We start from the raw sequence: 16759 nt of genomic DNA, 5'->3' as shown, positions 1-16759 counted from the left end.
TGGCTATTGAGACATACTCTGTGCCTCTCAAGGTGATTATTGGCTTTTAAATTATGAATTAATAATTAGTATATTCATTGATCATTGTCATTGCCTACTATATGTTGAATATAAACAGTGGCTATTGTATTACAGCTTATTGTTGGAAGTTTTATATTAATAGTAATATATGAATAATAAACCTTCCTTTGTTTGTTATTTACATGAGTGTATTATGATTTTTGAGAAAAATCCTTACTTTAGAAATAATATATGGTTATATAACTAGAAAAGTAAAAGCAAATGCGCACATGGCTATAGTTTTTAGACTCACATTGTTAAAATTAAATTTACATTTTTAAAACATATATTGAATCTTTGATAATATTGGGAATTTAATAATAAATAATTTATTAAGCTCAACAAAAATCTTGTCACTTTTTGTTTAATTTTTTGAGCAACTTTTGTAAAGCACCATTAATTTTTAACCATACACAGCATGATTTTATTCACAAATGAATTGCTAGCTAATCTAAGTAATACCTTAATTGTATATCAAAAGAAAATTTGTAGGAATATTTTAATTTGAAGCTAACTTCTTAAGTATACAATCTTAACTGTTAGTTGTGCTTACAAATCTAAAATACAAAATTAATTCAATATCGAGGAATCATTGCCATCCACAATGAAAATAAATTCATAGTTGGAAATAATATGATTCCTGAAGGATCTAAACTTTTTATCTTGATCTTCTAACTTTCTTCTTAGGTTAATGGAATTAAGGCTCCTTGAAAATATCCCCATTATTAATTTTTATGATTTTTAAACTTTTAATTGTATTTTCTGACATGTATTCAAAAAGTGTTTAATTTGACTTTATTATTATTATTTTCGTTTTGAACTTTTAACAATTTTCAGATTTCTAATCTCATGCCTATCAGATTTTTAGCATACTGTTTTATTTGAACATAATGTTAATATCTTATCGTACCTATGTAGAGTGTATCTAAGTCCTTTGTGTAATCATTATTATTCACAGCATCTTAAAAAAAAAAAAATAGAATATTTTGAATGTGTTACTGATGGTATAGAGGTACTAACATTTTTCTCTTCTTTCAAGTTCAGGTTCCAAACAATTCTGCATCATCCATGAAAAATACTATGGCTAATCAAAGGTCAGTTGAGTACTTATAATTAAGGAATACTAATATTTTTAACTAACTATATTTGATTGATCTTTATTTAAAAACTACAGAAAGAGAATAAATGACAGAATTATATATGTTTGTATGCAATTCTGAGATAATATTTCTTAAAACATAGTTTTTATTAAAAATCCTATCGATTTTGTTTGTTGAGATTAAAAGTAAAGAAGAAAAGCTCACAAATTCTCTTATTTCCATGTTTTTAATAAACTTAAACTCACTTGTGCTAGTAAAAAAAAAAATATTTATTCCCTATATTTTAAATATTATAATTTTCCTTGGCCCTTTTGTGTTTCTTAAAAATGTATTTTTAATTTTAAATCTGATAAGTAATCATTAAAAAGATAATTGTTTCTTAAATGTCTTGTTATTTTATTTATTTGTGAAATAACAGAGAAAATCTTTAATCTTGTTTGTAATTGGAGGATTGATTTTACCCATTTTTGTAGTTTAGAAATTAAAAACAAATATAAATTATAATTTAATTCTACTTTATTTCAGTTAGTTATATTTTAATCATTCACTACTTACCAATGAATAAATGGCAATTTATTATTACTAATTTTTTTTAATTCATGTTTCTAGTAAAGATAATTCAAATGAAAAGTTGATTTTAGAGAGAATACTCCATCTATTGATCTGTGATTGTATTTATTTCAAATTTATCACAACCAGAATTTGTTTCATTTGAAACTGAGCTATACAATGAAATAATAATCTCTATCAAATCATCATTTAAGTCTTCAATATTTCAGTATTTTTTTACAAATATTCATGCACATTTTTCTGAGTCAGGCCCGGTCATGTGTCACCTTTCATCTTTCCACCATAAATCAGCTACTTTTTTCCATTTTAAGTTCTAGATTATTGATTGCATATGTGGAAATGGCATTAACTTTTAAGTAATTTGAATTAATGAAGGGATATAAGTGCCTTTTTCGGTTTTCATTTAGGTCTTAGGACTTATATGGATAGCATGTTATTACTCAATAAATATATGTGATTCCCTCTTTTTAAAGTAATAAAGTTCTCTTTCATAGATGCCATGAAATTATCATCAGGGTTTTTTTCTTTGATGATTTTTGTCATGCATCCTTTCAGCTTGGCATATGAATAACAACTAATTAGGATTCAAATATTTTTTTTTTATGATCAATTAATAGTTGACCTTGGATTATATCTAAGGGAAAGATGGTTGCGGTGCGGTCAGTAAAGAACACAAATAAGTAACACTTATTAATTAGTGCCAACATTTTTGCCAGAATTTCAGGCTTTCATCAGGGCTAAGAACAAAAAACAAGATAACAACCACAATGAATAAAAGGAAATACAGAACAACTAGACAAATTAGAAGATAAAAGATAATATAGGTACATGAACTGAGAAGAAATAGTTTATTATTCTAGGACTAGGTTCCTTTAGAACAATTATATGGTAATTTTAATTTTACAATATATATTGGCCAAAAACAGTGTGGCCACACTTAACTATAACTTACAATTGTATAGAAATAATTTTAGATACAGAGATAAATAAAAAAAAAAAAAAAATCTTAATAAACTGACTAAATACATATAAAACAAAACAAAAAAGTAGTTACATCTATACTATTATAATATCGGTTTAGAGTGCTTAAGTAAAAGGTAATTAAATGTATGTGTTTTAAACGAGGGAAGGGTTGGTACAATACGTATCTTAGAGGGAATGAAGTTCCAGTGTAATGCAGCTTGGGTAAAAAATGATTTTTCAAATGCAGCAGTTCGGTGATCTGGAGGCATTGGACTTCGAATCTACATAAGCAGTATTGGAGTAAATTTATATTGTCATATTACAAGAATTTTGAAACTGAATGGGAATATAGTAATATTAAAATTAAAATTAAAATAAATAAAGATACAAAAATAAACTAAGTAAATATATGTACAAATTGAAAATTGAAGTAATGTAAAAAAAAATATATATATATGGAAAACTTACATGCGATTAATTAAATATGTAAGAAGAATGACTAAATTTAAAAAGTTGATATAAAGTTATATAAACTAAGTGTAGTCTGTAATACAAATAACAGTAATTAGATGTGGTGATCATAACTTAATAAAGTGGGTTTGAAAGAAAGAATAAGGAAAGAAAAGGAAAAAGTGGTAAGACAAAGAATAAATTACAGTAAATATTAGAAACATACTGTCTGAAGCCAGGTCCCTACATTGAGTAAAATAGTGTAAGTAGGAAAAAAGTTAATTACAAAATACATTGGAGAGGTCCATTGGCGGAAATGCTTGTAGACAACATATGAATTAACATATAAAGACAACAATAAAGTAAACTAGCACCTATATTATCTGTTATCTTCTCATTTGTCTAGTTTTCCTGTATTTTCATTTCTTCATTATGGTTATCTTGTTTTTTTCTTCATAGCCCTGACGAAATGTTGGTATTAATTAATAATTTTTACTTATTTGTGTTCTTCACAGACCACATCCCCAACCATCTTCTCAGATAGTTTCAACTTATTTCTAGCTCAACTTGGCTTAAGGTCAATGAGTAAGAATTGTATTTCTAATCTCCAGGGCCCGAGTTTGAGACTGGCTGTAGCAGTTAATTTAATTATTAATTGCGTAACATAGCCATGAGTCGACCATGGGATCAGGGGGATATTTTTTTTGTTTATGAAAATACTTTGTCTTTTTTTACAAGTGTATTCAAATGAGGCTCAAACATTTCTGGAGAAAAAATGATATTTCTTATTACTTATATTACTTTTCAACTTCAACCATGTCATGTCTTTTTTAGTTAAATGTTGGTGCTTTTTCCAATTACTTTTTATGATGGTAGCATTATAAAATACCAAAATAGCTCTTGGTGATAAATTTATTATTAATCATTTCTTTTAAATGATTATGTTCATATCATTTTGTTATTTACTTCTTTTTGGTGGAGTTGATTAGTTAACAGGGCTCCTGGAATGAAACTGTTTCAAGACTACATGAACAATGTAATCCTTGTTAACTTTCTTTTCAAATCCTGAGTGAGTTCCATGAGTCCAGAAGATATTTTTCTGAAAACTTTCATCTGAGTAAACAATGGGGCAATCTTCTTTTTCATTATTTATATATTTGGTTCAGATATTTTATTCTTTAAGGAGAATTTCACGTTTCTCTAGCAACGGATTTTCTGTTGTCTTCACATTTCAACCATTTAAATTCTAAATTATTTTAAGTAATGTGTATTTATTCCCCCTGAAATAATTTGTTTTAAAATTTCTCTCAATGAATGTTGTTTATTATGTGTTATGTAAAAGTTAAGTTTTTACCTGTGTACGGCTTCATTATCAAAGCTATCAATAATTGTATTATTTTAAAGGCTTTTCTTGGTTGGTATTTTGTTTTTGGAGTTTCTTGGTTTAACACCTCTATAGACTGCTTCTACTACTAATTAGTATTAGTAATTATTGTCTTATTGAATGAAATATGAGAATGTAATAGTTTACATTTACCCAATTTATTTCACATGATTACTGTTTTTAAACATAAACCATCTAAGAAAATGAAATAATAAGTAACATATTGGAAGTAAAAAATTGCTCATAAATTCTGAATAATAAAATTAATGAAAAGCTCCCCCTAAAAAAAAATATTATAACTAACATTTCTCCAAATTTTCAGAGATATAAATAAAAAAATCGCTGTGGACATTAACATATTTTCAGTTTTGGAACATGAGAGCCTTTCTTAAGGATTAAGGATGAATTCATTGCTATCATCTGTTGGATTGTGCCAGAGAAAATTTTTTATGTCAAAAAATCAGTGTTAAAATTTGCAGTTATAAACTTTTTAGATTAATAATTATTATTTTTTTCTTCCAAATAATTATTTTGATTTTCCTTTGTATTCTATTGTTAGTATTCTAACAGGGAGGGAGGGCAGAGGAGGGGAGAGAGAGATTTAAGATACCTATAATTTTTATACTGAACAATCTATACATATTGTTCATACTTATACATGTTTTTAGTAAATTAATAAATATAAAGATAACTTCTTTTTTTTTCCTTGAATTCTGGAAATTTAAGCTTGTTTAGCTGAAAGAATAAATAATAGTTGTATTTTTTTCTAATATTCAGTCAGTTTAGTGTTTTTATTTCGATTACCTTTTTTGAATAGTTCTAAGCATTTAAAAAACAAGGGTTCATGTATCTTCCTGGGGTTAACCCATCTCTATACAGTGGGTACCCTTAATTGGGGGGGGGGACCTGCCAGTTAAGCTGGATAATCAATAAATCATCTCCTTTTATAACTGGTGTTTAAGAAACAGCATTTCTGTTAAAGTATTAAACTCCTAACCCTTGGAGATTTGTAGTAGTTTAGGTTTCCTTTTTTTTTTTTTTCATTAACTCTGTTTGTTACTTCCTTTCATCAGTTTTTGTTAAACTGAGTAAATATATAAATACTAAACCTGCAGTTAATCAAATTTTGAGTAATACCAGAAGAAGATACCAAATAATATGTCTATAAGTATGGGAAGAAAATGCACTATTATTAATGCATATTAAAATGCAGTAAGTATTATAAAAGATAAAAGCAATAGTATTATTAAAATTTTGAAAGAAGTGAAAAATAAAATAATATATACGTCTTTATTTGGAAATCCTGTAGGTAAATATATCTTAAGAATGGATAATATTGTTCAAAATAAAAATTATTAAAAAAAGTATATATCTTCAAAACTATATTGCAACAACAGCTGGTTTAATTTCGAATTAAGTTGGAATAAAACATTAGTTTAGTGTACAGACGACTCTAACAATTTTTATCAAATTGGATCCTCTAGTTCCAATTATGTATGCGTAAATCTATTTTCCTTGACAATTTTTTCTTTCGTGAGCGGCTCGTCCGATAAAATTTATCCTCAAATGGCAGATCATCGACTTTATTAAATAGATGAGTAATCGTGTAACCATTAGAAATGTTGCAGAGGTTATACGCACACAGAAGTTTTTTGTTCGATATCGAAATTATAATAAATTCTATAAACATGATCCGGATGGTGGTCAAAAAAGGTAGTTGAAATAGCTGAAAAAACGTTTATTTTATTATATTTTTTTCTAATGTTTTCTACATCTTTTAACCGTCCCATCCCCCTCCCCGGATCTTCTTCCTACAATTAATTGCATAGTCAACTATTAATCTTCCAACGAAATTATAATACGTAATTGAAGGATATTGTGAAAAGATCCATTAGGTTACTTGCCGTGTAAATTCCCTTAGGTGTTATATAACCACGGGTTCACTTAGCATTTCTTGTAAGATCTAGAGATTGCTTGCCAACAGCTGAACCTTTCATAACGTTGCAATAGCTGAATAGTTGCGATGTATTCAAGTGCTACAGGAATTTTCGAGTCCTGCTAATGCAATAATTTTCATCAAATCCTAGAAAATTTTCTGGTTCTATTGTTAGCTCCTTATTTTTGAATGAGCGTGATGATCACAGAGAATATCGTGAACATCGATTAGTTCTACAGATTTTTTTTAGTTATTTGGTCGCCCATATTTTGGCCATTGTAGCTATGATTATTTTCGTACTAAATCTAAAGGTTATTTATTTTTACAGTATTTGTCATTTTTAATGTCTTTTAATGAAAATATGATTGCCTTTTCATAATTTATTTAGAACATTCTTCATGCTTCTTAGAATTTTTAGATCATTTCGGATACCGGCATACAGTGGAAAATCTTAGAAATATGTTTGTCCTCACATATATTGGAGTTAGCTTGTAAGGATTATAAATAGCTTATTATTTCCTCGATATATTACTTCGAAAGCGTGAACTTGTAGTTTTTTGACATAGTTTTTTTTATTTTCAATTGTGAACAAAATTATAGGTATTTTCTTTCATATATACTAAGAAAAAAATACCCCCTCCCATCCTCAGAATATGAAGCTTTTTGTTTCTGAAAGATAGAATCCAAATATCGAAAGAAAAAAATCCGTTCATCGGCTTTCCAACGTCGGAGCTTTTCTGGGAAAATATTTGGCCGATTTTTTTTTTTTTTTTTTTTTTTGTGATTTGGTGTCAAAGTCACATCCTCCATTTTGTTCAGAAATTGCGGCCGTATAGAACTTTTATCCTCCCATATCTTGGCCATTATTATTGTCCCCCCCCCCCCCATATATTGTATCCCATATATTGGCGGAGATAAAAGAAAAATATTAACTAAGTACTTCAGGATCATTATAGAATAAAATATTGGACCGATTTCTATTAGGTTTGGTACCAATATCACAACAGAATGATCCCTGGAACTCGGCATTGCCATCCGCCATTTGTTTTCATAATGGCATCTGATAAGAATATTCTTAAAACAGTGATCCCTTAGTACATTGAAATAGTTACTGTCTAATTCCGCTTAGCCAGCGTGGTTTAGCTGAATACAACTGTGAGTGACAACCAAGGGTTCAACCATTATAGATTTTAAAAAAGAGCGTAAATTAATGAATATTTTAAGCATCCTTACTTAATTTCTGTAGTGCAAGTTAATAATTTATTTTTAAATTATTGCTCTTGAAATAAAACTCAAAAATGTGTCAGTTTTAAGTTATATGGTTGGAGCCGTGAATTTATTACTACAGTTAACCTTAGTTAACTCCGGAGTGGCCCCTCAACTAGACGTGGGATGGAAGGATGAGGTCATACCCTCCCAGGAGGTACACCGTTAATGTATCACACTCAGCTCAAGGAGAGAGGATGTACGGGCTACGGGGACGTTGACAGCCTGTCCTTTCATAAAGTACTCTTACAATGGACGGATTTACTGGCGATAAACTGCGACAAAGGGTCGTAAAAGACAATTATCCTCCGTGGGCCGCAGTTTGAATTATACGAGTATTAAAATCAAACCCTTAGGATTTGTTTTACATGAGTATAAATATTTTTTACTACCAACTTTGTGATGGAACAGTTAGCCCCGTTTTATAGGCAATTAACATAGAATCATATCTGCTTGAACCATCGCCACTTTCTAACAGCGGCCGTACTAGTACAAGACCCGGGAAGAAAAAAAGGCAGTTATCTTACCCCAATTTTTGATTACTTTAATGAAACCTATGTATAATTACTAGTCAAAACTGATGAGTCTGCCAAGTATAGGTAGGGGGAATAAAAAATGGCGGATGTTTTAAAACCTTAAAAAAATATTAATTTTTCAATCGGAGCTCTATATCTTAAAAACTACCAACAGCACTAGAAAATCTAACAGAACATTATTTAAAGAAGAGTAAATTTGCTGAAATATTAGCCCTAAAAGAGCTATTTACGTCCAATAGTTCTCGAGATATAGCTTTTTAAAAAGCAAAATTTCTTAATAATCTACTGAAACATTAGTAGTTAGTTAATTTATTTTGAGAATTCTATGTCTTAGGAACTATGTGACGTACAGATGTCTATTAGCACTCAAATTAAAGCTAGTTTAATGGACTATAAAGAAGTTTATGAACTTTACCTTCCTAGGAATAGTATTTTTCATGATATTTGCTAAAATAAATTGATTTATAGTCCTTTCGGACAATAAGTTTGATATATGAAAATTTTCATTTCAGAAACCATTGAACGAATAATAAACTCACAAAATGTTAATTTCTAGTTGGTCGTATAAAATGTTGGATTTTTGAAAAAATATATCTCTAGATCCATAAGACGCACATATGTCTGCCAACACTTAAAATAAAAGAAATTTAACTTACTATAAAGTAGTTTATGACACTTATCTTCGTAGGGATAGTAGTTTTTATGATATTCACATATAAATATGAATTTGGTAAATTTTCCGAACAACTATTAATCAATTTATTTTAGCTAATTTCATGTAAACTATTACTCTTACGAAGATAAACACCATAAACTACTTTAAAGCTGATTAAACTAGCTTTAATTTGAGTGCTAATAGACATCTGTACGTCAAATGGTTTTTGAGATATAAAGTTTTCAAAATAAATTCACTAACTACTGATCTTTCAGTACGTCCCATACAACATTTTTATGAAATGTTGCTTTTTTAAAAAGCTGTATCTCGAAAACTGTTTAACGTAAATAAGGGCTCATATTTTAGCAAATTTACTCTTCTTTAAATGACGTTCTCTTAGGTTTTCTTCTGTTGTTTCTACTTTTTAAGACATAGAGCTCCGAATGAAAAATTAGGTTTTTTTATCGCTTTGAAACAGCCGCCATTTTTTATTACCTTTACCTATACTTGGCAGACTCATCAATTTTTACTATTAATTATACATAGTTTTCATTAAAGTAATCAAAAATTGTGGTGAGATAACTGCCTTTTTTCTCTTCTTGGGCTCTTGTACTATACCTACACGAGGGTGTCTACCGGACCTGGAAAATAAATTATAAAAAAATAATAATATTTCAAAGAGAAAAATATTGTTAAAATGTTTTGCGAGTTATAAAACAAAGAACGAACTAGGAGTAAACTGAAAAGTTGATAGGAAGATAATGGATAGCTTCATATGTTTCGACGCGATTGGGTGGTGGGATTAGGTTACTTCTGAAGATTTTCTTATCATTATCCTAGCTAAATTAAATTAATTTAAAAGTCGAAACCTTAATTTAAATAATTGTTTCTTATTTCATTAAGTTTTATTATGTAATGTTTTGAACGTTTTCCAATTCAAATCCATTTTAATTGATTAAAAAAAAATGATTATGATAACAGCTTGATATGTTGTGGATATATTTTTATCATCCGACTAACTTCAGATAGTCGCTAATCTTTTTTATTTTGAAGATATCAATGTTTTGCACAATACAAGTAACTGGTTGAGCTTATTTATAGCTATCTGCATTTATCAAAAACAAACCTCTTGTTGGCCGGTTATTTATAACTAAGTTTATATCTGACTCTAGATTTATCCATTTATAGTCAAAACTCAGTCGGTGCTGAAAGGATGTTGATATTGCTTTGAGTCTTTGATTTTTTTTGGAGTTGTCGAGTTTTCTATGAGGAAGGTATAAGGTATAAAGATCAGTATAGGACTCCAATGGGAGTCTTGGCCGAAAAAAAAAAAATAAATAAGGTATAAAGATCAAAAATTGTTAACAGCTTTCCATGCTTCATTGGAAAAGTGTACGAAACTCAGTTATGAAAAAAAATATAGCCTTTAGATTGTTCAGAGAGGTAACGTTTAATTAGTGTCATTGTAAACCAGTTCCCAACAGGTGGGCTGTGAGAGCCTTGGGATGGGTCGTAAGAGTTTCCGGCAACACATATTTTTGTAACGATTTATTGTTAGGACTATTTTATTAATTATCTTTCCTGGTGTGTGGATGTCAGTTGAAAGGTTGTAACTGTTGAATTCACTATAAAAGTGACTCAAAATGCACTTTTAACCAACACAATTTTCTAATATTTTCCGACTTCATGGTCCGTTGACTTCGTTTATAACCGAACCACTGATATAAACAATCATCTCACTAAGAAATAGAATTCACAGCGTCATAGACACGCAGAACTATTAAGTCGTAATGTTTCGTCCTAACGTAATTTTCATTTTGCGCTACAAAAGGTGTAGGTTTTTTTTTATTGTATTTTTCTATCCGTTTTATTTTTGGACTAAAAATTTTTATAAAAATTAATTATATGGTATTTGCCCAAAGTGTAAAAATCTGCAGAATGTAGATTTATATTATAGATTTTAGTTTTGTGCTTTAATATCTATTATAAGTATTTCTCATATTATTTTTTTGAAAATATTTTCTGAAATTTTAATTCCCACAACTAAACAATTTTTTTTTTAAATATTATTAATGTTTATAATAAGAGATGTTTTTTTAAGATTTTACTTTTAAAACCTTATTTATAAATTATTAATAAATGGAAATTTCATTATTGAATTACAAGGAAAAACCGGTGTAATTTAAACAAAGACAAGTAAACAATCACTTTTTTTTTAATATATATTTTTAAATTTAACCATCACTTATGATTTTTAAAAATCTAATTTTTAAAGATTTTACTTTTTTATTTTTATTTGTTTGTTGGCATTTACAACTGTATTTAAAATATTTACAACAAGTAAGTTTGATGTTAGTTATACAACAGCATGATATAGGTATGTGGATATCATCAATGAGTAGATACTCATTAATAGAACTCCAATAGATTTAACTTTTAAAATTTTATTCATAAATTAATAATAAAAGGAAATTTTATACATGAAACACAAAGCAACACCTGTGTCCATGACCCCGCCGCAAAGTAAACACAAGAAGAAATCTATTGGTTACCTAACACCTATAGGCTAACCGTCCACTTTATTTGCTACGTAACCATCCAGTAATATTTTCGTCTTCTTGTATTTATGTGACACAATAAGTTTTTTTTTATTTAGTTAATGTACCTAATAAAATGTGTTAGATTAAAAAAAAAATTGTAAATTACATAGTTAAAAGACGAATTAGGAAAATAAGGCTACTCTCTATTGTTTCATCTCCCACAAGCGAGGTACTTTCTCTTAGTAATTAATGTAAATGATTCTTGTGAGATTGTATTGTTAAGAATAATTTGTTACTAATAGTGGTCGCGAAAGTGAAAATTAATAATAGTTCTAATTATAATTAATTATTGCAAATTTAACTCATTCTTTCATGCCTATGTTTTGTTCTAATTTCCACTGAAAAGGAAGTAATTTTCTTTATTTATATATTCGACTAATCCACCTGACTTCTGGGTACTTAGGTATCAACAGCTTCTATATTACAGCCCAATCAATCAAAAATTATTAACACCTCACTAAAAATCTTTTCTTTGGCAATCCCCTTGACAGAATTAGTTTTCTTTACAATCCCATACAGTCCGCTAAATATGTACTAGCATATTCGAAATGGTGCAATGCCTGGCATTTGGTCGAAGGTGTTGCTCAATGCAAACCTATCTTTTCCTGTCATGCCTGTGCAGCGATATGTTGACTGGTTTTAACTAACTAGCAATTTTGAGGCTTTGACTTTGGAGTCTTCATATAATATCTTAACAATAATTATTATCTCTTTTTTTTTAATACAAAATTATTATTATAAATTTTCATTACATTGGGTGAGATCTTTCTCTTTATTATTTAATTAAATTCCTAATCAACGCAGTGTTAATTAAGTGACACAAAAGACGCTAAAAGTGAAATTGTCTAAATAGTATATTTCAATTTACTAACGGTGGGAATCTACAAGTAAATTTCCTTTCTTACATGTTGAAAACCCAAAAGACTAATTACACCATGTTATTTGTTCAGTTTCGCGTACTTTTACTTACAATGTTCAAATTAATTACCTGATACATCATTGAAATGTCTAGGATCAATTTTTCTTGTTTCTACAGAATTAAAAAAAATTATTTTTAATTACCAAAAAAAAAATCGGATAAACGAGGGTTATGAATACAATAATTATCGGATGATGTCATGCGGTAAAGTATCAAGCGTCATGATCATAATGGGAACCTATAATTCTATTTATCACTGCAATAAAATATCGGGCGATAAATTTATCGTTCAGAAGCGACAAAAATAGGGCCTGCAAACGCAAAGGTTTACATATACGTGAGTGACAGAACTGTGACAACAGTTCTGGGTTTGTACAAGAGCCCGGTGAAAAAAAAAAAATAGTTTAAAAAACTCCAATTTTTCAATAGATTAATGAAAATTGCTTATAACTAACGATTAAAAATTACGTATAATAAACTACGAATAATTACTCGTCAAATTGATGGGTCTGTCAAGTATAGTTACAAGGAATACAAAATGGCGACTCTTCTAAAATTAAAAAAAAAATTTCATGCAGAACTTCATTTCTTTAAAACTACCTACAACACTAGAAAGCCTAATAGAACATCATGTAAATAAAAAAAATATGAGCCCTAACAGAGCTATTTTCGTTCAATAGTTTCCAAGATATAGTTTTTTTCAAAAGCAAGATTTCATAAATAATGTACTGAAAAATCAGTAGTTAGTGAATTTATTGTGAGAAATCTATATCTCACGAACCATTAGATGTAAAGATGTTTGCTAGCACTCAAATTAAAACTATTTTAATGTGTTATGAATCATTATTCATCAAGTCTTTATGAAGATGGATTGTACTTACAATTTTTTTTTTACTAGAGATCTATTTATTTGAGCAAATATTATGAAACTAATGCTTCTAAGAAAATAAACGTTAAGAATCACATTAAACTAGCTTTAATCTATACGCCTCATGTTTCGTGAGATATAGATTTCCCACAATAAATTCTGTACTGATTTTTCAGTACATTTTTTATGAAACACTTCTGTTAGGACCCATATTTTTGTAGATTTACTCTTCTTTATATGATGTTCTATTAGGTTTTCTAGTGTTTTTGGACGTTTTAACAATATTGAGCTCCGAATGAAAAATTATTTTTTTAAACGTTTTGAAACAGCTACCATTTTTAATTCTTCCTAACTCTTGGCATATTCAACGATTTTGTTTAGTAATTATACCCAATTTTCATTAAATTAATAAAATATTGGGGTGATATAAACGACTTTTTCTCCTCTTGGGCTCTTGTATTATCTGGTACGATATTTCTGTCATCTGTGGGTCTGACTCAAGTACCATCTGCTAGTCGCTCTTCCAGTCTGGTTTGTCTAAAGATATGTTCCAGTTTTTTCTTTTAGTGTAACATGAAAGATGTCTGTTGAAAACAAAAGTTTCATTGATGATATTAAGTGTCTTAAAAATGTAGTAAAACATTTTGCGTACGGTATCTTTTTTTACGGTATCTTATTTTGCGTACGGTATCGTCCAGTACTTATTGCATGATTGATCCTATCTGTATCTTTCTATGTGTACATGCTGTTAAATCTGTACAGTCCCTTATAATGTAAACAAATATTTCAAAACTCCGTAACTTTTGGCTTTAACCATTTAGATACTTTATTAAATTTAAATTCCTTTAGAATTTTTAGTTTATCATTAATATTACATATACATCTAATTTCTGTATTGCCTTCCTATTAGCAGTAAACAAGAAAAGATACGATTAGATATGGAAAAAAAGTAAAAATAATAATAAGTAGAGAAATATTCGAATGAAGTAAATATGAAAGAAAAATTCTTATCTAAAAGCAGAGTAAGAGTAATTATTCATTTTCTTTTCTGTTTTTTTTTTGTTGCCTCTAAATATTGAAATTTACGAAAATGCTTGATTGGCAGTAATTTGTGAGTCATCTTTGTTAAAAAATAAAAGTCAGTGGATATCCACAATTGTAATTACATTTTTTACTCTTGAAAAACTTTTAATTAATAAGGTTTGTATATTTATTTAGTAAATCAGGGGTGGCCCGCGAGATTTATTACACTTTTACAAAATATAATTATTTTATAATGGCGAAAATAGTGAAAACCAAAGTATAAAAAAAAAATACACTATTTGTGTATCCATATATTTTTATATTTCGTTTTCAAGGTTATTTATTTCCTCACCATGTGCGTTTAGTATCAGTATTATTATATTATTTGTTTACATGTAAGAATAATAATAACAAAATAATAATAACTCATGTTTAAATTTTTCACTCTAAAAAATTGTCTATAGTGGGTCTAAATCTAATGTATAATTGTATATGCGGCCCATGGAGTTATGATGCATTTCCATAGTGGCCTGCAAGATGATTTGGGTTGTTTCATTGCTGTGGTAAATTAATAATATGTTAGATTTTTTTTTTTTTTTTTTGTATTAGTATTGAAAAATCCTTTCTTACAAGTATGCTCTCAGACACAATATGAATGTACTACTAATTGACAGAGGAACCCACAGTGTAACCACAAAGATCCATAAAATTAAGTGTATCTTGCCTTACGGTTTTTAGACCATTAGCTTTTGTTCTATAACGCTCGACGCATTAGCAGTAGTAACAGCTAGTAATCGTAACAGTTGTTTTCATTATCAGGCACTGATTCGTCGTGAATCTAAGAAACTTTTACTTCTAATATTTATGATACTTACTATTAAAGTAAACAAGCAGCTGTAGTACTTACTGCTTAACTCCGTTCCAACTGCTGAAAGGGACCTTTCTCCTACTTAAATAGAACCTCTTGAGAAAATACTAGAAAATTAGAAACTTCGAGTAATCGCAGCCTACATAATCTTGTGACATGAAAAATAACTTAGTTGATTATAAGGTTTGGGCATAGAAATGTCCAGTGGCCTGAAACGAAAAATATAGATCTGTCATCTTAACGCTTGTTTTAATAATTTAGTTTGTAGTTTTGTGTACATTACATCAAAAGTAGTATATCAATTAGTATTTTGCTGACCACACCCCCCGACCATCTTCTCCAATCAATTAGGATGATTAAAAAATAGAGATACATCGCTGATTCATCATTCAGACGCAATAATAAAATTTTATAATTTTACGACACACTCATGGATGGTTAAGAAGAAGGTGCTTCATATTTTTATGTATTGTAATAAAAGAAAATTATCATTAGTGTTAATCAAATTAGATATATTCACGACAGAGGCTGTTCCAAAGCGATACTTGTCCAACATACTTTTATTTTTTCAGAATCTAGCAGTCTGTAACTTAACAATGGCTTATTTCCAATAATTATACCAGCAACATCAAGTTTTTTTGTTTTTTTTTATCATCTATAAACTTTATACTCTAATACCGTGGTTCTACAAAACGCTGAGGTTCTGCTAGCCTCTTCCAGGAGTTCCACGAAATAATTTGGGAATGTCAACTCAAAATCAGTCATCTCCGAATTTCTTCAGATTTTGCACTGGTGTTCTAAACATTGCTGAGATTTTGTTCAGAAGACGAATTACTCTATTTGTATCAAATGATAATGTAAATCACTCCATTTTCCTACTTCTAACAGTAGGGTCCCACCACCAAAAACCAGATTTGAAACAATGATAAACTCTGATATAACAAATTTCAGCCTGTATAAAAAATGTATCTGGAAATCCCGTTGTAGGGTTTTGTTTAAACCTTCTTAATAAGGATTTTTGGCCAACAGGAATCGATCTGGGTGATCCATTACCGAAGGAAAACTCTTTTGTACTTAGGAAAAATACCATAAGGCCGATGCGAAACCAAAGTGCTTGAAAAATAACAACTGAACAGAACAAACGAACAACTGTCATTTATTCTGGTAAAAACTAATTTAAAGAAATATATATATGTATATATAGTTGACCATAAAAATTAATATATAGGAAGATAGTCAGGGTTGCGGTCAAAGGAGAAACAAAAATAGTTTACAACTATTTATTTTCCGACGTTTCGCCCCACTTTGTAGGGCTAAAAAGGTACAAAATGATAAGAATAAAAATACAAAGATAAGATACAATGATAAGAATAAAAATACAAAGATAAGATACAATGATAAGAATAAAAATACAAAGATAAGATACAATGATAAGAAAAAAAATAAGTAACAATGGCAAGAGTAAAATTTTTTTATAAAAAGAAGTAAAATATACAGTTAAAAAGTACAGGAGATGTACATAAAACAAAAACAATACGGGGAAGGAAAAAAATATAGAGAT

The sequence above is a fragment of the Halyomorpha halys genome, unplaced genomic scaffold (assembly GCF_000696795.3).
Source record: "Halyomorpha halys isolate HHAL.00 unplaced genomic scaffold, Hhal_1.1 Scaffold252.1, whole genome shotgun sequence".
NCBI lineage: Eukaryota > Metazoa > Arthropoda > Insecta > Hemiptera > Pentatomidae > Halyomorpha > Halyomorpha halys.
The sequence above is the reverse complement of the archived record's forward strand: the minus strand, read 5'-3'. Positions refer to the sequence as shown.